The 24,334-nt window shown below is 43.1% G+C and overlaps 1 protein-coding gene across 4 annotated transcripts in view; it reads left to right on the top strand.

Moving 5' to 3' along the window:
• The window catches only part of SLC8A1 (solute carrier family 8 member A1), an 879,594-nt gene that overhangs the window by 117,341 nt on the left and 737,919 nt on the right, over window positions 1-24,334 (top strand). The window lies entirely within an intron of this gene.

Genomic DNA, 24,334 nt, shown 5'->3' with positions numbered 1-24,334 from the left:
TTTGGGGGGGAGGGGGAGGAGAGGGAGGATGAGCCGAGAGCAGAGGGCAACTGGCGCTTAGTGCGGGGCATCTATAGGTGAAAACCATTTATCACTATTATTCCGCGCACTGTGTGCTAGGAAGCTTAAGCTTTGTACAGGTCACTGAGCTTGAATCAGTCTTCTCTGGTCCTTGAAAAAAGAGAGAGAGAGGAGGGGAAAAGAAAAAAAAGGCATCAAGCAAAGACACGCTGACACAGGAAAGAGGATTTTTGGTGACAGATGTGTTTGCTGAATTGTACCTTGGGCAAACAAGCGAGCGGAATGAGGTTGAAACTTGATGAGGTAGTCTGGGGAAGGGGCACGAAAGAAAGGAGGGTGGGCAAGGGAGATCGGATAGCTCAGCAGGTCAGGAGAGCAGGGTTTTCTCCCCCTCTTCATTGATTTTCAGGCTTCTTAGCTGTGCTGTGCGGAACGGGGAGGAGTGACCTTGTCTCCTTCCTTTGTGGCTGAGAAAATAAAGCGAAAGCAGTGCTGGGAAGCTGATCCGAGCTCCTGTTTAGCAGAAGGAAAAGCGTGCACTTTGCTCAGTGCTTTATATATAATTATTCTGGAAGGGTGATCGGTATAAAATAAGTGTCCGTGCCAGTCACAGTACCATGTTGCTTCTCTTTGTTTCATTTAAATAAATGACGTGAATGGAATGGGGAGCAACAAGCCTATTATGGCTTGAGTGGGGGCGATCTTTAACTTGTAGTTCCTTTTCACAGGGCTTGTTGAAGCTGTCATGGTAAGGTATGGAGAAGAGAGGAAGGGATAGGAAGTGACAGTCCTGTGCCATGGCAGACCAGGTCTTCTGAACCCGACAGCCACCTTGTTACACATAGTTAAAGAGGTGAAGGGAAAAGGGAAAAAAAAAAACCCTACTGTAGAGGAAAATTTGCTACTAGAAAGCAATTCCAAAGATGAGTTCGTGCATCCGTGAGCAACAGGGAGCAATCGAGCGTAATTAGGCTGGCCGGTGTTCCCGACACCCCATATGTGCCAGAAATTAATCCATTTAAGTGCCGGAAAGGGTGCCAGAAAAGCTATATGCATTTGAGACCTGGAGATGAATTATGGTGTGTCAAGGCGCAGTGTATGTGGTGTTGCAAGTGTGCAGAAGTGGAAAATCTGAATTAGATGTTTATTAAATAAAATGCTCCTCCTGAACAGAGTTCCCATCAGTTACATTTAGTTATAGATATTTATTGTATAAATTCGATAAGTAGTACAGCAAAGTGGTGTAGAGCTGTGATCCTATCAGATGTCTATTTAGTACAGGTAGTCACTAATAGGACAAGTATTCAACAGGCTGCAGGGTTTGCATACCCAGTATCTTGTGGTGCCATATGGATTATTTTCAGGTGCATGGATTTCAAAATGAGATTGGGGAAGGGACAAATGAAATCTTATAGCAGGTCACCTATAAAAATTTCCAAAAATGCACCTATTTTATAAATCAGAAAACAACAAGGCAGGCGATCTGCCAAATCCAAGGTGTTTTTTTTTTTTCTACAAGATCTGCCTAGTCTATCAACATGGTTAGCTTAGCAGGGTTTAAAAAAGGTTTGGACGGCATCCTAAAGGAAAAGTCCATAGACCATTATTAAATGGACTTGTGGAAAATCCACTGCTTATTTCTGGGATAAGCAGCATAAAATGTTTAGTACTTTTTTGGGATCTTGCCAGGTATTTGTGACCTGGATTGGCCACTGTTGGAAACAGGATACTGGGCTTGATGGAACTTTGGTCTGTCCCAGTATGGCAATACTTATGTACAACATAGATGCCTCTGTGCCTTTATAAGTTAGGCACCCAGAACTATCCACAGTAGTACACAAATGCTCTTCCACAAATTTACATTTGCTCTGACGCAGCTGCAAAGAATCCCACAATCAGGGTTCAGGGCTGCTTCTCTTCCTTTCATAGAGCAGGTGGCCTCCTCTTTCCTAACTAAACCAAAATGATGCAAGGTTGTCCAAATTCCTCAAGTGAGATTCAAAATAGAGATTTTCTTACTGCGGCATGTTACCTAGCTGCAATTCATGAAACATACAGTCTGCCATGATTTTCAGTATTTAAATGCAGTGAGGTGTTGTCGTTGATGATACGTTAAAACCTTCTGCTCAGTGTGTTGCTGCGGCTAAGAAAGCAAATAGAATGTTAGGTATTATTAGGAAAGGAATGGAAAACAAAAATGAGGATGTTATAATGCCTTTGTCTCGCTTCATGGTGCGACCGCACCTCAAATATTGTGTTCAATTCTGGTCGACGTATCTCAAAAAAGATATAGTGAAGTTAGAAAAGGTGCAGAGAAGGGCGACGAAAATGATAAAGGGGATGGGACAACTTCCCTATGAGGAAAGGCTAAAGCGGCTAGGGCTCTTCAGCTTAGAGAAAAGGCGGCTGAGGAGAGATATGATAGAGGTCTATAAAATAATGAGTGGAGTGGAACGGGTAGATGTGAAGCGTCTGTTTATGCTTTCAAAAAATTCTAGGACTAGGGAGCATGCGATGAAGCTACAATGTAGTAAATTTAAAATGAATCAGAGAAAATATTTCTTCACTCAAAGTGTAAATAAACTCTGGAATTCGTTGCCAAAGAATGTGATAAAGGCGGTTAGCTTAGCAGAGTTTAAAAAAAGGTTTGGCCAGCTTCCTAAAGAAAAAGTCCATAGACCATTTTTAAATGGACTTGGAGAAAATCCACTATTTCTGGGATAAGCAGTATAGAATGTTTTGTAGTTTTTTGGAATCTCGCCAGGTATTTGTGACCTGGATAGGCCACTGTTGGAAACAGGATGCTAGGCATGATGGACCTTTGGTCTTTCCCAGTATGGCAATACTTACGTACTTATGAGGGATTGAACCCTTCAGCTGTCCCTCTCTGGTTGGGGGTTCACTCTTCCAGATCACAAATTGTGGTGGATCCTGAGAGCCCCCCTCCTCAATGTTGTATCAGCTGGCCATCGAAAATAAGGATCATGGAGCTGCACAAGAGCAGCATCTCCAGCAATAAAGTAGACCTTCTACCTATTAGGGAGTTCACCCATGTACAGATGAAGGCTGGGCTTTGTTTGTCAGGTATAGAAAATGATCCTGTAAAGTCTGATGGCCTCTAGTTGTTGGCATTCTTTAAAGAAGTTGTTTCCCTTGTGGACATCAGAGTATTTACATAAGTACATAAGTATTGCCATACTGAGACAGACCAAAGGTCCATCAAGCTCAGCATCCTGTTTCCAACAGTGGCCAATCCAGGTCACAAAAACCTGGCAAGATCCCAGAAAACTCAGTACATTACATTTTATGCTGCTTATCCCAGAAATAAGCAGTGGATTTTCCCCAAGTCAATTTAATAATGGTCTATGAACTTTTCCTTTAGGAATTCCCCCAGACCCTTTTTAAATCCCGCTAAGCTAACCGCCTTTACCACATTCTATGGCAATGAATTCCAGAGTTTAATTATACATTTGTCATCCATTTGCACAAACAGGGCACAAAGTAACCAGAGTATAGTATCACCAATACAATAACTTGAATCCATTTTCCATAATGCTAGCAGATATAGATACCTCAGTAATCTTCACATAAGTCCCTTCCCATTGTTCCCAGTGCACTAGGAGGGTAATTCTATAAAGTACATGCTAACATATATGTGCCAATTATGCATGCATATCATTAGAATAATGACATATACATGCATATGTGTGCACATCCTCACATACATGCCAAAAATGTGCCTAAACACTATTAAGAAACTATGTGCATACCTCCAAGAGTGTGTAGTTTGCAGGTGAGCAGAGGCTGACTGAATTTCTGTTTTGGTTTTGGTTTTGGATTCAGCACCAAAACTGGTTCGAAATCTGGGTTTGAGCTTTGGCCGAAAATGCCAGTGCATTTTCAGCTGAAACCAAAACTCTCTCTCTCACTCATGATCACTCTTTGCCCCTCCTCGAGCTACTCAACCACCTATAGGCTTTCCTCGGGTCTACATTAAGCCATAGTGGTCTAGTGCCCTCTTATGCTGCCACTGCAAAGTCAAAATGGCTGCCGAGACTTCCCGTAGCAACCTCATGAGACTGCCATGGGAAAGCCTGGCAGCCATTTTGTTATTGTGCCTGTTTATGCTGGTTCAAGTCTCAAAATGGGTGCTGGGACCTCCCACCGCAGCTTTGCAAGGCTGCTGCGGGAAGTCTCAGCAGCCATTTTGATTGAGCAGTGGCACAGGCAGGAATGAGTGAGTTTTGTTTCTGCCCCCAAAGAGGTACCTAGGCCACCAGCACTTTTTATTCTAGGTCTGGGGAGGGCCTATGGGTAGTCAACGGGCTGGGAAGCCAGGTGTCTTGGGGGGGGAGGGCAACACTGGTGGCCCAAAAGGATCCATCTTCTATAGGGGTGGGTGAGGGGGCCCATTTTCTTTTAAGGGGAGGGTGGGGATCAGGCACAACAGTTTTGGTTTTGGCTTCGTTTACAGCCAAAACCAAGCAGCGAATTTTGGTAGTGAATTCAGTTTTGGTCGATCTCTTCAGGTTAGGGTTCACATGGTTGGACTCTGGGCAGAGTGTGGGCAGATTTATGTGTGTAACTACTACTACTTCTTATCATTTCTATAGTGCTACTAGACGTACACAGCACTATACACTGAAAGTGGAGCAAAGTTGTACAAAGTGCTTATGTGCCTTTATACCCAGTTACACTAGTATTCTGTAAAGGAAAATGGAGCACCAACTATCCTTTATTGAATATGACTCAATCATGTTTGTTCTGGGCACCTATATATAGATGCACTGTTATAGAATTACCCCCTAAGATGCAGTGCATAACACACACAATTACATGCTAATTGGTACTAACTACCAATAATCAGCTAAAATTGGAGTTAATTGGCACTAATTAGCAGCTATGTGTATAACTGCACTTAGTTGTAATTCTACAACCTAAGGGCGTAAATCTATTAGCATGTAACTGCAAAGGGGGAGAGGCATGGATAGGTCAGGGGTGTGGCCTGCACTTCCACACTAAGGTTCTAGAATCCTGGCAGTTACACGTTTAACTGAAAGCATTTAGGTACAAACGTTTATACCAGCCTTTGACAGGGTGTAAACGGTGAGGCCTAAAGTTAAGCACGTAAATGTGGACTTACACTAGAAACAAAACAGAGAAATGGAGAAAAAATGTAGGCAAATAAAGACCATATGGCCAATCCAGTCTGCCTCCCGATCACTCCCTTAGAGATCCTATATACTTGTCCCAAGCGCTCTTGAATTCAGATACTGTTTTCGTTGCCACCACTTCCACCAGGAATATTCTATAATGGCAAATTCAGGGTTTTTGTTTTGAGGGGGTACTGAGTACCTGCACCTTTTCCATTGTCTGCTAAAATTGACCCATAGTCCCCAAGTTTTAATGAAAGAGCTCAGGTTCTACATACCAATTCTGCCTTGTCATAGATTCTGTGACTGGTTGCAGGGGGGCCTGGCTATTGTGGGGTGGGTCCCTCAGTGATCACCCCACCCCTAAAGGGCATTTGAGTACCGGCACTTTTTCGCTAGAGAAAATGCACGGGGCAAATTACAAGTGTAATTGCTGTTATAAAATTCGTGCTTACCACACATATTTTAGCCGGCCAATATTCAGCCAGTGGCATTTTTATGTCCACCGCCAGCTGAATATCAAGCTTTAGTTTGGTCGGTAAAGCTTATGTGGTTAAGTGCAATATTCAGCCCTTAACTGCATAAGATAGGACTGCTTTTTATGCGGCCCAATTTAAGCGGTTATCTTATGCGGTCAAGGGCTGAATATCGGCACTTAAACATATAAATGCCAACTCCACCCCTGGAATGCCCACAAGGTATCTGATTTTGGTGCACGCACTAACCGTGAATATTTAGGCAAGAGATTTAAGCAGGCAGGAGCCTCTGCTGCCCACTTTAACCAGTTTGAATATTGGCCAGTAGGTGTCTAACCTTAGGTGACTGTATAGGATTACCCCCTAAGAGGGTTGTATGCCTATGTTATAGAATCCTCTGAGCACGTGGCTCACACACATGTAGCAGTCACATGCATAAGTGCTAGTATTGCATAACTTACCTGCGCAGTTATGGGCCGATGCTCAGAACCAAACTCGGGTGCTAGAGGTAATTAGCACTGGAGTAGCGCCTGCAGTAGTGAGCGCAAAATGCTTGGAGGCTTTAGTGCGGGAGACAACATGCACACAAAAGATTAGCACAGGTGGAGGGGCATAATCAAACGAAAACGTCTATCTCCATGGGCGTTTATCTTCGAGAACGGGCCCGTGAAGGGGCGGACCGAACCGTATTTTCGAAAAAAAATAGATGTCCATGTTTTATTCGACAATTTGTGAGCTGGGCATTTTTGTTTTTCAGCGATAATGGAAAATGAAAGCGCCCAGCTCAAAAACGAATAAATCCAAGGCATTTGTTCGTGGGAGGGGCCAGGATTCGTAGTGCACTGGTCCCCCTCACATGCCAGGACACCAACCGGGCACCCTAGGGGGCACTTTTACAAAAACAAAAAAAAGGTAAAAGAGCTCCCAGGTGCATAGCACCCTTCCCTTGTGTGTTGAGCCCCCCAAATCCCCCTCAAAACCCACTGCCCACAAGTCTACACCATTACTATAGCCCTAAGGGGTGAAGGGGGGCACCTACATGTGGGTACAGTGGGTTTGGGTGGTTGGACGACTAAGCATTAAGCAGCACAATTGTAACAGGTAGGGGGGGAGGGGCCTAGGTCCACCTGCCTGAAGTCCACTGCACCCCCTAACAACTGCTCCAGGGACCTGCATACTGCTGCCAGGGAGGTGGGTATGACATTTGAGGGTGAATATAAAATTTGTGAAACATCATTTTTTGTGGTGGGAGGGGGTTAGTGACCACTGGGGGAGTCAGGGGAGGTCATCCCCGATTCCCTCTGGGGGTAATCTGGTCATTTAGAGCACTTTTGGGGGCCTTATTCGTGAAAAAAGAGGGTCCAGGAAAAGTGCCCTAAATTCTAGCTACAAACGCATACTTTTTTTCCATTATCGGCGAAAGACGCCCATATCTGTTCAGGTGATAACCATGCCCCAGTCCCGCCTTCACCACGCCTCCGACACTCCCCCGTGAACTTTGTACGCTTCCGCGATGGAGTGCAGTTGAAAACGTCCAAGTTCGGCTTTCGATTATACCGCGTTATTCGTTTTTGTGAGATAAACGTCCATCTCCCGATTTAGGTCGGAACTTGGGCGTTTTTCTCATTCGATTATAAGCAGGATAGTGTGCTAATGTAGTCAAACAGATGTTAATGAGGTTATTTTCTATTCCCTCCCAATGCTCAGAGAACAGCACACGAAACAAAACCGCATTACTGCTGAAAAAAATAACACCAGCTTGGAGCAGGTGTTTGAAAGGATATCTCATGATTCTTTCTTTAAACTCTGCCGATTTTTATATAATTTGGAAGCAGAAAGAAGCCCTTGCAAACCCCTAGCGCTGGTAGTGAGAGAAGAATGTGTGCAAGTCAGAGCAAACAAAAGTGAAAGCACACATTGGCACCTGTTTCCTGCATTTAAATATAAGCCTTCCAAGTAAAAAAAAAAAAAAAAAAGAATTGAAATGCTGACATTTAAAGGCGCAGAAAACAGACGCCAATGTGTGCTTCACTTTCGGGTTTGCCAGGCGCAAGCGCACAGGATCTGAGCTTATCACGAAACTCTTCTGCACATGCGCCAAGCACGTCCCCCTCCTTTGCATTCGCTTTTACAGTGCACATATAATTTGAATACAATTTCCTTTGAGCATTGATGAGCTAGGTTTCTGTGCTGTTCAAGCGGTATGGTTTCTGCGCTGTCAGCTTACCGCGGGAGTTCTGAGCATTAGCCTGTCGGTGCCTAGCTTTAAGTGACCTGTTATAGAATGAGGGGTGTGTGTGTGTGTGTGTTTTGTCTTCTTTGCTGGAGGGGAGGTTTAAAATGGCATACAAATGAGAGATTACCCTTTGACTCCTCCCCTCCCTTCCCCATGCAGAGAGCAGGCTCACTGGTGATGACTTGGCCAATACCAAATCTCTCAATGCATGGGCTGTAATGTAGTGCCTGAAGTGAAGATCAAAAGGCAAGTGAATAATTGCTCAAGGAGAGGCAGCTAATCCTCACAAGAGGCTTTCTCTTTTTTTAAATGTGGCTCGGATGTTCTGCAGACACAGTTGAATCATATCGGATTGTACACTGGTCTTGGGAACAGGAGTTTCTTACTTTCATCATTGCCTTACAGTCTGACTCAGAAACCAGCGATTAAGAGAACACATTTAGAAAAACATTCAAAATGGTTCAAATACTGTGCATACCAAACTGATTAATGCTGCTGTGAAAGGACTGCAGCATATTTTTAGCCTGCTTTCTCAAAGGAGGGAGGCTTATATGGTCTCCATGTGTAGGTGTGTCTGTCTGCTTGCCCCCAACTAACAATTTCCCATTCAGTGTCTCATCAACACCAGATGGCCAGTGTTCAAAGGGACTCACACATTTACTGGATGCTGGTAAACATACAAGTGCCCTGTTAAAAGAATTTTAGCAGCACTTTGTGGAGTGTGCCGTCAAAAATCCCAATAAATGCCCCAGCACTATCCAGTAGTTCCAGCTTGAAGTTAGGATGGAGCAAGAACATTTAGCCTAACTATACAGATGGCAGCTTTGATGAATGATTTAATTTATGACAGCAAAAAGGCTGTTCTAAATCAAACCGCTCAGCTATAAGGACAGTGACTGAATATTGTTGCTATTCATATACCTCCCCAATTTTCAGTCGATGGCAAGGGCAGACTGACCATTTGGGCAACTGGGCAGCTGCCTTTGCACGCTACTGCTTCCTTTGTCTTGTGCCTTCTCCGTGGTTTAAAATGGTGGCCATGAACTCTCGCGAGACTACTGTGAGAGGTTGCAGATGCCATTTTAAACTGTGGATACGCCACGGGCAGCAGCAGCAGAGATGGAAGAATGTGGGCAAGGGGAGATCAGAGGACATGCTGCTGGACATGGAGGAAGCTTAGGGTTGCGGGGATGGTGGTAGCATGTGTGGGAGGGCGGCAGTAGCGTGTGGAGGCAGAGTGACAGGGGTGATGGCAGTGGGGGGCAGGGGCAGGGGCAGTGGCGGTGGGGGGGGGGGGAGCCCAGAATACTCTCGGTGCCTGGGGGCCCAGAGTACTCTCAGTCAACCCCTAGTCGGTGGTGGTAAGCGTTGAGCTGCCCACCTCTGGTGCTATTCCTGGATATTCAATGCTGGGCCCTGTCTGGACTTCGGCATTGAATATCCTTTTTGGGGTTTTTTTGAGCCAGGTAACACATAGCTGGCTAAGTCAGTATTCAGCCTTTTCTCACATAAGCCAAACCACTTAATGATAGGACTGCTATTTATGTGGCCTGATTTCAGTGGTTTACTTTTAAACATTAACAATAAACATTAACAATAAACGTATTCCGCCATATACCTTAGGTTCAATGCAGATTACATATACTAGAGACAAGACATTTCCTGGAAGTACAATTCTTATCAATAAAACAATGAGAGCATATTAATCTTAGTGGTCATTACCGTTCAAAACAAACTTTCTAAATAAGTAAGTTTTAATTTGTTTAATGAACTGACTATAATTTGTCACCAAGATCAACAAGGTTTGAATTTCCCCCTCTAAACGAGCAGCTTGATATGAAAAAAAGGTTATCTAATAACCTAGTTCTTTTTAAATTTTTAAGTGATGGAAACATGGAAAGGGCCCAAATTCTTTTTACAAAAAAACTATCGGGCTCATTTTCAAAAGAGATAGACATCCAAAAAGTGACATGTCAGCACTTGGACGTTTATCTCGCAGAAACGTCCAAATCAGTATTATCGAGACCTCTTTATGGACGTCTTTATCTGAAGTCTGTCAGAAGGACATCCAAATCTCAAGGGGGCGTGCCAGGGGCGTGTTCAAGGCAGGACTTGGGTGTTCCTAAGACTTGGACATCTTTCAGCCATAATGGAACAAAGCAAAAACGTCCAGGACTAAAACTTAGATATCTTGAGCTAGACCTGTTTTTATTACGAATAAGGCACAAAAAGGTGCCCCAAATGACCAGATGACCACTGGAGAGAATCAGGGATAACCTCCCCTTACTCCCCCAGGTGGTCACTAACCCCCTCCCACCCCCCAAAAATGTGATGAAAAGATTACTTGCCAGCCTCTATGCCACCCTCAGATGTTATACTCAGGTCCATCAGAATAGCATGCAGGTCCCTGGAGTAGTCTACTAGTGGGTGCAGTGCACTGCAGACAGGTGGACCCGGCCTCCTACCTCTCCCTACCTGTTACAATTGTGGAGGAAACTCACCAGAAACCCACTGTACCCACCCGTAAGGGCTATGGTAGTGGTGTACAGTTGGGGGTAGTGGGTTTGTGGTGGGTTTTGGGGGTTCAGTAGACAAAGTAAGGGAGCAATGGTCAGATGTGTATCTGGGAGCATTTTATGAAGTCCACTGCAGTGCCCCCTAGGGTGCCCTATTGCTATCCTGGGATGTCAGGGGGACCAGTCTACTAAAAATGCTGGCTCCTTCTATGTCCCAATGGCTTGATTTTGGATGTTTTACACTTGGACGTTTTTTTTTTCCAAAAATGGCCGAAAAACAAAAATGTCCAAATCACAAAACGTCCAAATCACAGAACGTCCATAGTATTTTCGAACGTAAAAGATAGACATCCATCTTTTTCGAAAATGACCTTCTTTTCTGTTCGGAATTTGGACGTCTTTGTAAAACGTCCAAATTCTGATTTAGACGTTTCTTTCGAAAATGCCCCTCCATGTGATCTTTTAGATAAGGTGGAGCTAAGCCATACAATATCTAGTAAATAAAACAATAAAATTCGTATAGAACCCTTGTATGAACGGAGAGCCAGTGAAGCTTTCTATAATATAAAGAAATACTGTCACATTTTTAAATAAATAAATCAGTCACAATGCTACATTTTGAATAGTGTTGAGTCTTTTCAACAACTTTTTTGAAGCACCCAAATAAATGGTATTACAATAGTCAAAAAGACTCAAGATTAATGGCTGTACCATTAAACAAATATTTAATTAATTAATTTATTTATTTATTTCGTACATTTGTATCCCACATTTTCCCACCTATTTGCAGGCTCAATGTTGCTTACAGTGTACTGTAGTGGCGTTTGCCATGTCCGGTATGAACAAATACAAGGTGTTATTGCGTTAGAATAGGGTTCATATATGGTTGATATAACGGGGAACTTAGGGAAGAAGGGGGAATTGGTTGTGTCCAATACGATCTTTAGTTTTGTTGTGTTGCAGGTAGTCAGTCTTTTATGTTGGATCGGTGGGATATGCCTTCCCGAACAGGTTTGATTTTAGTTCTTTCCGGAAATTGAGGTTACTATTTTTGGCAGAGCGTTCCATAGTTGTGCGCTTAAATAGGAAAAGCTGGATGCATACGTTGATTTGTATTTGAGGGCTTTGCTGCTTGGGTAGTGAAGATTTAGGTATGTTCGTGCTGCTCTTGTTGTGTTTTTGGTTGGTAGGTCTATGAGGTCTGCCATGTAGGCCGGGGCATTGCCGTAGATAATTTTATGAACCAGGGTGTAGATTTTGAAGGTAATACGTTCTTTGATTGGGAGCCAATGCAATTTTTCTCGGAGGGGTTTGGTGCTTTCAAAACGCATTTTTCCAAATATAAGCCTGGCTGCTGTATTTTGAGCGGTCTGAAGTTTCTTTATAATTTGTTCATTGCAACCCGCATAGATTCCATTGCAGTAGTCTGCATGGCTCAGTACCATTGATTGTATCAAGTTTCGGAATGTTTCCCTTGGGAAGAATGGCCTCACACGTTTGAGTTTCCACATTGATTGGAACATTTTCTTTATGGTAGATTTCGCTTGATTCTCTAGTGAGAGGTTCCGGTCGATTGTTACTCCGAGAAATTTCAGTCTGTCTGCGACGTGAAGGGTATAACCTGGGGTGTTTATGTTTGTGGGTTTATATGTGTTGTATTGGGATGAGATGATGAGGCAATGTGTTTTTTCTGTGTTGAGTTTTAATTGAAATGCGTTTGCCCATGAGTCCATGATGTTTAAACTGAGCTTGATTTCATTGGTGATTTCTGCCAAATCGTGTTTGTAGGGAATATATATTTTAACGTCATCAGCATATATGAATGGGTTAAGGCCTTGAATGGATAGGGACTTGGCTAGTGGGGTCATCATGAGATTGAAGAGGATCAGCGATAGGGGTGATCCTTGCGCACTCCGCAGTCTGGTTTCCATGGTGATGATATGTTTTTGTTGGCTTTCACTTGATATGTTCTTGTAGTTAGGAATCCCTTGATCTGTTTGAGTGTGTTTCCGCTGATTCCTAAGTAGTCTAGGAGTCTTAGTAATATATTATGATTGACCATGTCGAATGCACTGGACATGTCAAATTGTAGGAGAAGTATGTTTTTACCTATTGCTATTTCCTGCTTGAATTTAGTTAGGAGAGTAAGTAATACTGTTTCGATGCTGTGTAGGAGGCGGAATCCTGATTGTGAATCGTGTAGTATTGTGAATTTGTCTATGTAATCGTTAAGTTGTTTGGTTACCAGGCCTTCCAGTAGTTTGACTATCAGTGGGATAGATGCTACTGGATGGTAGTTGGTGATGTCATTTGTTGTTGTTGTTGTTTTTTTTGGTGTCTTTTGATCTTGATCAAAGTATTTCCATATTCGTAATAAATTAGACATTATAAGAAATGATTATTGAGTAAGACAGCCTATTGTCTAACAAAATTCCTAATACACTGATATAAGGAAAGAATTGATATAATATTTGATTTATCATCACACCTTTTTCCTCTGCTTATGCGATGAGGGAATGAATATAGGCACTTAACCCAATTCCACCCCTGGAATGCTCACAAGTTAGCCAGTTTTGAGTTTTGCACTAACTGGTCATTTTCAGCAAAGATAACTGGATAAGTGCAGCTGAAAATGATCGGATAGCCATGAAAAAGCGATTTAGCCAGTTGGTAGCTATTTTGAGCTGGTTAAATCGTTTTGAATATCGGTTGGATAGTTGTTAGTGGTGTACATGTATATTCAGCACCGTGACTGTGTGCACAGCAACATTGAATATGCATGTTTTTAAAATGCTGTGGACTGAATAATGGGCTGCAAATTTCAGAAGGGCCAAGAGAAATCAGTAAAATATCAATTCACTTCTACTTGTTCTGCCCTAACCTCTTCAGCCTTTCCTCATACGAGAGGAGTTCTGTGCTCTTTATCATTTTCAAAGAAGAGCGAACAGAACGATAAAGGGGATGGAACTCCTCTCATATGAACAAAGGCTAAAGAGCTTAGGGCTGAAAGATGGCTGAGGGGAGATATGATTGAGGTCTACAAAATCCTGAGTGGTATAGAACAAGTAGAAGTTACCGCCGATCTGTAAAAGGGCCCGTTAGTGCCATCCTGCTGAGACGTCGATGCCTACTCTGACCCCAATGTTATACTCAATCCCTCATCTTCTTCCCTCCGTCCTTTACCATTTCCCTCCCATTCTCCTTCCCTTTCACCTATCATCTCCTTGTCTACCTTTCCTATTCTAGTTCATTACGTTCTTTTCACATGTCCTTTGTAATGCCTTTCATAATGTAAGTAGTTATGATCATCACAATTTATAATACTGTTCCCACATTTCCTTGTTTTTACTGTATTCTTTACCATGTAAGATGCTTTCTTTTACTATGTAAGCCGCACTGGACCTGCTATATGTGGGAAAGAGCGGGGTACACATGTAATAAATAAATAAATAAATAAATCTTTTCACTTTCAGCCAAAAATGCATTTTAATTTAAGAGCTTAAAAGTTATGCTCTATAACAGCGTCAGATGTTACGGCCAGGCCTATTAAAGCAGCAAGCAGGTCCCCGGAGTAGCGTAGTGGTCACTGCAATGCACTGTGGAGAAGGGGGGGCACAAGTCCCATATCCCACTCTTAACTGTAACACTTGTGGTAAAAAAGTGTGAGTCCTCCAAAACCCACCAGGGGCCTACTGTACCCACATATAGACCACTCAGACCATGCCTCCTCCCATTTTCCCTATGCTTATCCTCACCCTATCCCTGATTATCTCAATCTAACCTAATACTAGCACCTCCTCCTACCTCCTCCACCCCTCTCCCTTATAATATTACCTATCCACACATAGGCGCCCGGTATAAGAGGCTTGGGGAGGCTAAGCCTCCCCAGCCGAAAGCCAACCCAAAATCCTCCGCTCGCTGCCTCCCCACGGTATCCGGAGCAGCATCAGCACAACAACAGAAAGAAGAGCGGCAACTTCCTGCGGGACCTGACCTTCTGTTCTGCCCATTCGTGAGTGCGGTGAAAGACGCCCCGCCCCCGACTCACGCTACTGCCAGTAGTAGTCTCCACTAGCGATTACAGCAGGCCTGCCGACTCTGCCTTCACCAATGACGCGCTCTCCCTCCGTTTCCTGCTTCTGCGAAGGCGGGACATGTCACAGCCAGGGAAAAGTCCAAGTTCATGAGGCAGGGCTGCTGTGGTCTCTACAGTGCAGCACTGCACGCCACAGAAGAAAGACTAAGGCAAGTGTCCAATTACTTCTGAGGGGGAGGGGTACTAAGGGAGAGACTAGAACCAGGAGGGAGAGAATGAAGGAGTGGGACTTAGAGGGAGGGACTGGAGAGAACTTGCTTGCTGAATCTTTGGGGGAGCGAGAGATGAGGCCTTCAGCTCTCTCACAAAGGTTCAGCTTGAACCTTTGGGAGAGAAAGAGAGCTGAAAGTGCTGCTCTGATAGTCCTGGGTGGGGTAGGGAAAGAGGGCAGGCAGGCAGGCAGGCAGGAGGAAAAAAAATATGTAAGACCCTGGAGGGGGAGACAAGTTATAGATGTGGACTGGGGGGCGGAGGGGGAAAGAGAGCTTGCTGAACCTGCGGGGGAGAGCTGATATTCAGCCATGGTGGTAATATTTGATTTAAAGAGAGAAAAACTGCACATGGAGGAAGAAAATAGGCAGAAGCTGGATCCACTGGACAGTCAAGTCTGTGGAAGACCCAGCTTTTACTTACGTCAAGTTAAAAATCCACTGAATATTGCCCTTATAATTTTCAGATTAAGTTGAAAAAAGGAGACAGTTTCTCAATCCGCCACCTAACTAATAAATAATGTACAGTGGGGGAAATAAGTATTTGATCCCTTGCTGATTTTGTAAGTTTGCCCACTGACAAAGACATGAGCAGCCCATAATTGAAGGGTAGGTTATTGGTAACAGTGAGAGATAGCACATCACAAATTAAATCCGGAAAATCACATTGTGGAAAGTATATGAATTTATTTGCATTCTGCAGAGGGAAATAAGTATTTGATCCCCCACCAACCAGTAAGAGATCTGGCCCCTACAGACCAGGTAGATGCTCCAAATCAACTCGTTACCTGCATGACAGACAGCTGTCGGCAATGGTCACCTGTATGAAAGACACCTGTCCACAGACTCAGTGAATCAGTCAGACTCTAACCTCTACAAAATGCCAAGAGCAAGGAGCTGTCTAAGGATGTCAGGGACAAGATCATACACCTGCACAAGGCTGGAATGGGCTACAAAACCATCAGTAAGACGCTGGGCGAGAAGGAGACAACTGTTGGTGCCATAGTAAGAAAATGGAAGAAGTACAAAATGACTGTCAATCGACAAAGATCTGGGGCTCCACGCAAAATCTCACCTCGTGGGGTATCCTTGATCATGAGGAAGGTTAGAAATCAGCCTACAACTACAAGGGGGGAACTTGTCAATGATCTCAAGGCAGCTGGGACCACTGTCACCACGAAAACCATTGGTAACACATTACGACATAACGGATTGCAATCCTGCAGTGCCCGCAAGGTCCCCCTGCTCCGGAAGGCACATGTGACGGCCCGTCTGAAGTTTGCCAGTGAACACCTGGATGATGCCGAGAGTGATTGGGAGAAGGTGCTGTGGTCAGATGAGACAAAAATTGAGCTCTTTGGCATGAACTCAACTCGCCGTGTTTGGAGGAAGAGAAATGCTGCCTATGACCCAAAGAACACCGTCCCCACTGTCAAGCATGGAGGTGGAAATGTTATGTTTTGGGGGTGTTTCTCTGCTAAGGGCACAGGACTACTTCACTGCATCAATGGGAGAATGGATGGGGCCATGTACCGTACAATTCTGAGTGACAACCTCCTTCCCTCCGCCAGGGCCTTAAAAATGGGTCGTGGCTGGGTCTTCCAGCACGACAATGACCCAAAACATACAGCCAAGGCAACAAAGGAGTGGCTCAGGAAGAAGCACATTAGGGTCATGGAGTGGCCTAGCCAGTCACCAGACCTTAATCCCATTGAAAACTTATGGAGGGAGCTGAAGCTGCGAGTTGCCAAGCAACAGCCCAGAACTCTTAATGATTTAGAGATGATCTGCAAAGAGGAGTGGACCAAAATTCCTCCTGACATGTGTGCAAACCTCATCATCAACTACAGAAGACGTCTGACCGCTGTGCTTGCCAACAAGGGTTTTGCCACCAAGTATTAGGTCTTGTTTGCCAGAGGGATTAAATACTTATTTCCCTCTGCAGAATGCAAATAAATTCATATACTTTCCACAATGTGATTTTCCGGATTTAATTTGTGATGTGCTATCTCTCACTGTTACCAATAACCTACCCTTCAATTATGGGCTGCTCATGTCTTTGTCAGTGGGCAAACTTACAAAATCAGCAAGGGATCAAATACTTATTTCCCCCACTGTATGTAATATTCAGCCTACATTAGCTGACCTTTATTTTAAAGGCAATTACCTGCATAAAAATTAAGTACATGGATATTTTTAATTTTCAGATGCTGTGATATATAAGCCTGCTTTGGGACCTAACCTAGCTAGTCTCGCTATATTTTCATATTCTGTCCTATACTGATTGGGTTTTCCTATTTTATCTTATTTTTATAATTTTATTGATTTTTATTATGTACACCATTCTGTTATACTGGTTATTAAGGGGTCCTTTTACAAAGGCGCACTGAAAAATGGCTTGTGGTAGTGTAGGCGTGGGTTTTGGGTGCGTGCCGATCCATTTTTAAGCACGCCTGTAAAAAAAGGCCTGGTTTTTTTGCCGAAAATGGAGATGTGTGGCAAAATTGCCGTACGTCCATTTTGGGTCTGAGACCTTACCGCCAGCCATTGAGCTAGTGGCAGAGCTGCCGAGAGACTTGGCTAGGCCTGGGCCAAGGCCGCCCCCTTCGCTCCCCGCGCCACTATCACACCCCGTCGCTCCCCCCGCCGCTGCAGTCCGCAGTCTTACCTGTCTGCCTCCACGGCTCTGGGCCCCCTGCATTCAAGGCGGCAGTCGCAGATCGCCTCTCTTCTGGCCTTCCCTCCCTGTGTCCTGCCCTTGTCTGAGGTAACATCCAGTTTCCGTGAGGGCAGGACACAGGGAGGGAAGGCCCGAAGGGAGGCGATCTGTGACTGCCGCTTCGAATGCAGGGGGCCCGGAGCCGAGGAGGCAGGTAGATGAGACCGGGAACAGCAGCGCCGGCGGCCTGATCCTGACACCGGCCCCCCTTGGAGGCCTGGGCCCGGGGAATTTTGTCTCCCCTGCCTCCCCCTCAGCGGCCCTGGCTAGTGGTAAAGAATCTGGGCAGTAATGACCTATGCATGTCAAATGCCACTTGGTGCACATCCGTTACGCATACCAGAAAATACCAAATATTTTTCAGATGTGTGTACTACAAGGGCCATGCAGTAACCAGGCAGTAACTCCAATTTGGCGCACGTTTGGTATGCGTAGGCACCCACACGGCTTAGTAAAATGGCCCCTCTAAGAGTGGTATATTAAGTTTGAAATAAACCATAAACGATACCCAACGAGAGCATAAAATAATACACCGGGGGGGGGGGGGGTTTACAATTTAGGCTTACCGCACACTAAAACTGAACTACCGCTGGGGCAACGCGGCCACCTTCAGTAGTTTTGGGTTGAGCACGTGCCATTTCCGGCGTTCCTTGGAATTCTTTTTGTCTAGCTTGGTGCTAAACCAGCGGAAATCAGGCATCGCCACGCGCTGCCCTGTTACTGCTGGGTTACCACATGAGCCCTTACCGCCACCTCAGTGGGTGACAGTAAGGGCTCCCTGCCGCATAGCCATGCGGTAAGATTTATCTTACTGCATGGCCATTGTTTTCTGGGGCTTCTTACCCGCTGCGGTAAAAAGGGCCCTGGTGCACGGGAAAAATGGCTCTTTCCACTTCCACAGGGCCCTTTTTCCTGCAGCTTAGTTAAAAGGACCCCATTGTGTATTATTTTATGCTCCCATTGGTTTACTAAGGTGCGCTAGCATTTCTAGTGTACGCTAACGCTAGAGACACCCATAGGAATATCTGGGTGTCTCTAGAGTTAGCGTGCTAATTTTTAGTGTGTGCTAAAAATGCTAGTGCACCTTCATCATGGCTTAGTAAACAGGGCCCTTAGGATGGGCTGTCATTTGCAATAACATAAAAAATGTCAACGACATATCTTATGTCATTGTATGTTGTTGCCAAACGAAAATGAGCCGGGAAAAACACATTTTGTGTTTTGTCATTTGACGGTAATAGTGTGCACTATTTGGAAATAGTGCACGATCCCCAAATTCTATATGTATTGCTCAAAATTACATGTGAAAATTTGGGCGTGCACCCAATTTGTGCATGATGAGCTAATTAGCACCAGTAATTGGCCCTAATAATCAATTATTGGTGGTAATTGGGATTAATTAAAATTAATATGCACACATATTTAGGAGCCTGAATCTGAGCATAAATTTTATGTGCAGCTCCAAAAAAGGGGTGCGGCCATGGGAGGGTTGTGGGCAGATTAGGGGCATTCCTGCAATTTACATGCCTGATCCACGCCTAATGTAGGCATGAAGATTTACACCAGGGTTCAGTTGGTATAAATCCTTCTGGCTAAAGTTAGTTGTGGATCCCAACGTTAAGTGCTATTCTTTAAACGGTGCCTAACTTACAGCACCATTTATAGATTGGCTCTTAGCGCTATTTTGTCAGTGCCAATTTTTTGGCACTGTTTATAGAATTTGGTCCAATATGTGGAAATGCGTGAATCATTGTGCATGGGCAAACTCAGGGCCCCTTTTACTAAGTGCCTATGCATGCCCAATTTGCGCCAAAATGGACTTATCACCCGACTACCGCGTGGCTCTTGTGGTAATTTCATTTTTGGCGTGTGTCCGCTATATGCGTCTGAAAAATATTGGCATCTGATGCGCGTACGTCATTACCGCTCAAATTCTTTACCGCTAGGTCTATGGCTGGCAGTAAGGCCTCAGACCCAAAATGGACTCACGGCAATTTTGATTTTGTCATATGTCCATTTTCGGGGGAAGGGAAGGCCTTTTTTGCAGGTGCACTGAAAAATGATTCTGCGCCTGCCCAAAACCTGTGCCTGCACTACCGCAGGCCATTTTTTAGCATGGCTTTGTAAAAGGACCCCTCAGGAAAGGAGTGTGCCCTCTTTCCACATAGTGCACACTATTACCAGAAACTGACAAAATGGCTAAAAAACTTGAAGAAAACAAAAGTTCTCATAAACGACACAGAATATGAAACAAAACCAAAAATTTCTGGCTGCCCATTCCTATAATACACAAGTGTTTTTTGTTGGTTTTTTTTTTGGTTAAGTACATATCTGTATTGATAATTTTATAGAAAAATCATCAAAGTGCAACAATCATCTGAATCATGTGCAATTAATGCAGAACAGTATGATACCCTGCTCCCCCCAGAACCAATGTTCCCTCTAAGCAGAGCACATGAGCGATTGCTCATACATTTTAGGAGCATCACTCAAAGATTTTACATGATTGCTCACAAAATTGACTTTTTTGTGCTTTATACAGAAATGCATTGCTAATACTGGCACTCAAAAATTGTTGGTTTTTAAAAAAGTTTTTCTCACATGAAAAACAATTTGCACACACCAGGCCACTCCTTAGAGGAAATATTATCCAGAAAACAAACACGTTGGCATTCATAGTATTGCTACAAGAAAATACTTCACCAGATTTTTTTTAAGTAGTGACAAAGAACAAGTTTGTTCTTTAATTAAATATATGTGCTCAGTTGTCCCCCCATGCAAGCTACACCCTGTAAGAATTCCTCCTTTTAATCTAAACCTATGAGCATACTTTTAACTAGCTGAAAATTCACTTAGGGGTCCTTTTACTAAGGTGCGCTGAAAAATGGCCTGCGCTAATGTAGGTGTGTGCTTTGGATGCGCTTAGAATCATCTTTCAGCGCACCTGTAAAAAATGCTTTTTTGGGGGGCTGAAAATGACCGTGCGGCAAAATGAAAATTGGCGCGCATCCATTTTGGGTCTGAGACCTTACCGCCACCCATTGACTTAGCGGTAAGGTCTCATGTATTAACCAGGTGGTAATCATCCATGCGCGTACAATGCCGATTATATTTTCTGGCGGGTGTAAAAAATGAAATTACTGCGCGGGCCAAGCAGTAGCTGGGCAGTAGTACAAAATTGACACTCATTGGACATTTGTGTGCGCTTACACAGCTTAGTAAAAGGGCCCCTCAGAGAAAGAATTTCTGTAAAAGGGCACCTTTATGAAATTTCCAAAAGGTGCTCCTTTTTTAAAACTTTTGCCAATGTGTCTTTGCAAAATGGGTTTGAAGACCCCCCAGTAGTATACAAATGCACACACAAATTTACACCTGTTCCAGGGAAGGTGCAAATGTTTGCATGCACTTGCATATTTAATAAAATATGCCATATTTTGCAAATATGCCCTTATTTTTATATATTTTTATTTATTTGAAGACCAAGTTGCTGCAGTCATGTCAAAAAGCTTCAAAACACTATGGAAACTGAGAAGAATCCGAGACTATTTCCCCCAGACAGTCATTCCATCTTATAGTACAGATGCTGATATAGTCCCAACTAGACTGCTGTAATGCAGCATATGTAGGCTGCAAAGAAAACCTACTACGATCATTGCAGACCATCCAAAACAGAGCAGCAAGATTGATATTCAAAAAGTCAAAATATGATAAAGCAACCCCACTACTCCCGATCAAGGCCAGACTATTTTTCAAATCCAGCACAATCATCTTCAAAATACTGTTTGGCATGTTTCCAGACTACATGCTAGACTATCACCAAGAAATGCAAACCCAGGAACCAGAGGTTACCTACTACTTCACCTGCCCAACTGCAAAAATGTACTATAGAAGTACATGGCAGGATTTAGCTACCTGGGCTCAAAATGGTGGAATTCAATTCCCATAGTCATAAGAAGCATCATGAACTACCTCCAGTTCAGAAAAGACCTAAAGACCTACTTCCTCAGGAAATTATATGAGTAAAATATGCACTAATCATTCTGGAACAACAATACACAACACAACCTCTAACTGTAACACAACTTTTCATTTAAGAAATGAACTAAGACATATCTTCTCAAGAAAGCCAATGACTATTCCATAAGCACTAATAGTTACCTTGCCAACTACTGTAAAACACAGCATCATACAACCTCGTAAATGTAATTGAATCAATGTAATCTCTAACAACTGTTAAAAGTAAGCCACATTGAACCGAAACTTGTTTTAGATAATTATTGTGGGATACAAGTATGAATAAATAAATAAATATACCATTTTCCTGATCCAATAAATTATTCAAAATAGTTTACAAACATATAAAACAATAAAAGTCCAGAATAAAGAAATAAAGATAGAATACAATATTAAAATAGAAAAATCAGCTGACCTCAACTTCCTCCATAATAACCGTAAGTACACATTTAACTGACATAAAATCAAATTAATGGGGGAAGAGTAGCGTTTTTAACTTCCTGCTAAATGTCATAAGATTTGTCTCCAATCTCAAATCTATGGGAAGTTTGTTCCATAACTTTGGTCTAATTGCTCGAAAAGCTTTTGATCGCCATTCCACTTTTCTTACAATGTCTATACCCGGAAAGGGGTAATTAATTCCAACACTTCCCTATGAAAAAAGACTAAGAAGGCTAGGGCTTTTCAGCTTGGAGAAGAGACGGCTGAGTGGGGCATGACAGAGGTATATAAAATAATGAGTGCTGTGAAGCATCTGTTCACCCTTTCCAAAAATACTAGGACTAGGGGGCAAGTGATGAAAATACAGTATAGTAAATTTAAAACAAATAGAAACATTTTCTTCACCCAACACATAATTAAACTCTGGAATTCGTTGCCGGAGAATGTAGTGACGGTGGTTAGCTTGGTAGAGTTTAAAAAGAGGTTGGACGATTTCCTAAAGGACAAGTCCATAGACCGCTACTAAATGGACTTGGGAAAAATCCACAATTTCAGGAATAACTTGTATAAAATGTTTGTACGTTTGGGTAGCTTGCCAGGTGCCCCTGACCTGGATTGGCCGCTGTCGGGGACAGGATGCTGGGCTCGATGGACCTTTGGTCTTTTCCCAGTATGGCATTACTTATGTACTTGCGTTCCCAAGAATGCCCATACTTGGCACGTGTTAGTATGTGCTGTCTTGCAGTGGAGGGAATGGGCTAGTGGTTAGACAGTGGGTTAAGAACCAGGGAAGCCAGGGTTCAGTTCACACTGATGTTCCTTTTGACCTTGGGTAAGTCACTTAGGGGGTCTTTTACTAACGCTTCATTTGAGTTATTTGCAGTAGGGCCCATTTTCTTCCTATGGGCCCTGTTGCAGATAACTCAAGCTAAGCTTTAGTAAAATACCCCCTTAGGAGCCCTTTTACTGAACAGCATTAAAGGCCGGATTCTATATAAGGCACGACAAGTAGCGCGTGTCCAGTTTACACACACTACTCAATTAAATAATGAGCCAATTAGTCATGATAATTGGCTGATAACAACCAATTATCATCACTAATTGGCAATAATTGAAACTTACACACAGTTCTTTTTAGGCGTATTCTAAAAAGAGGCATGCATAAATTCCAATGTGGGTAGCTGAAAAGGGAGCGCAGCAGTGGGAGGACTGTAAGTATGTTGGGGCATCAATCAAATTTACACTCATTGTTATAGAATTCGAGGGACCGTGCGTTATTCCAACGTGCCTACATTTTAGTCACCATATATAGAATCCAGTCCTAAGTCCTTAAGCGCGGATAGCACGTGCTGACAGGCTACCACAGAAATACGTTAAAGCATTTTGCGGTTATTTTCCCTGTTAGCACATGGTAACCCATGTGTTACAGATTTTTTAGAAATATTTTTGGGAGGGGGATGTCATGGATGGAAAGTGAGCATTCCTGCATTATCTGACTAGCTCATTATGATTAGTTTGCGCTAACTGGATAACGCAGGGTTAATGCAGGAGCACATAGCGCTTGGTAAATAGGAGCATATTTTAGCACATGACCTGTAAGTTAAAAAAAAAGTCCTAAAAAAGTGCCACGTTACATCTGGGCTTAGTGGATGGAAAAGTCCTGCGTTAAAATATGCTATGCCCAGATTTTACAGCATGTTAGAAAAAGGGTCCTTAACTCTGAATTGCCTTCATGATGAAATTTCATTGTAAACTCTCTAGGGACAGAGAAATATCTATTGTAGCTGAACCGTGAAATACTACCAAAAAGACACGAGCTAAATCCCCCCTCCCCCAAAACAAAGTTGGTATACTTACATGCATGTATTCAGCCACACAATGTGGCTGCAGAAAATACCTCATTAGATTACCTCTAATGTGTCTACATTTCCTGCTTAATAAATTAGAAGATTGTTTATCATAATAATTTTTATATTTATATTTAGTGATGAGTAACTCATTGTGAGAGACCGTCACTGTACAAACCTTGAAACTAAATTGTAACAATGGATGATCAAGTTCCTGGTATTTATTTAAGTATCAATGTGTTATAAGCATTCATATATACAGTAAGCATGGAAACTGGGTTGTCTTTTGTGATCACAAATTTCGTCTGGCTTTTTTTAGTTGTAAATGAACATGTTCATATAATTTTGAGTTATTATAATGTATCACATATGTAGTACAGCCACTGATTGATCTGTTATTTTTAATTAAAATGCATATTTTATTTGTGTCTCGGACATGACTAATCCCAGTTTTCCCCAGACCGAAGATTTTCTTTTCTTGCTGCTTGTTTTATTTCTTCTTTCTGTGGATGTCCACCAAACTGTTCTGTCATTTTTATTGTAGACATAAGTGTAGACATTGGAAAATAATGATCTGTACACTGACACAATATATTTTTTTCCCAC

The sequence above is a fragment of the Microcaecilia unicolor genome, chromosome 3, assembly GCF_901765095.1.
Source record: "Microcaecilia unicolor chromosome 3, aMicUni1.1, whole genome shotgun sequence".
NCBI classification, from domain to species: Eukaryota; Metazoa; Chordata; class Amphibia; order Gymnophiona; family Siphonopidae; genus Microcaecilia; species Microcaecilia unicolor.
This window is presented reverse-complemented; position numbering and strand designations above follow the sequence as displayed.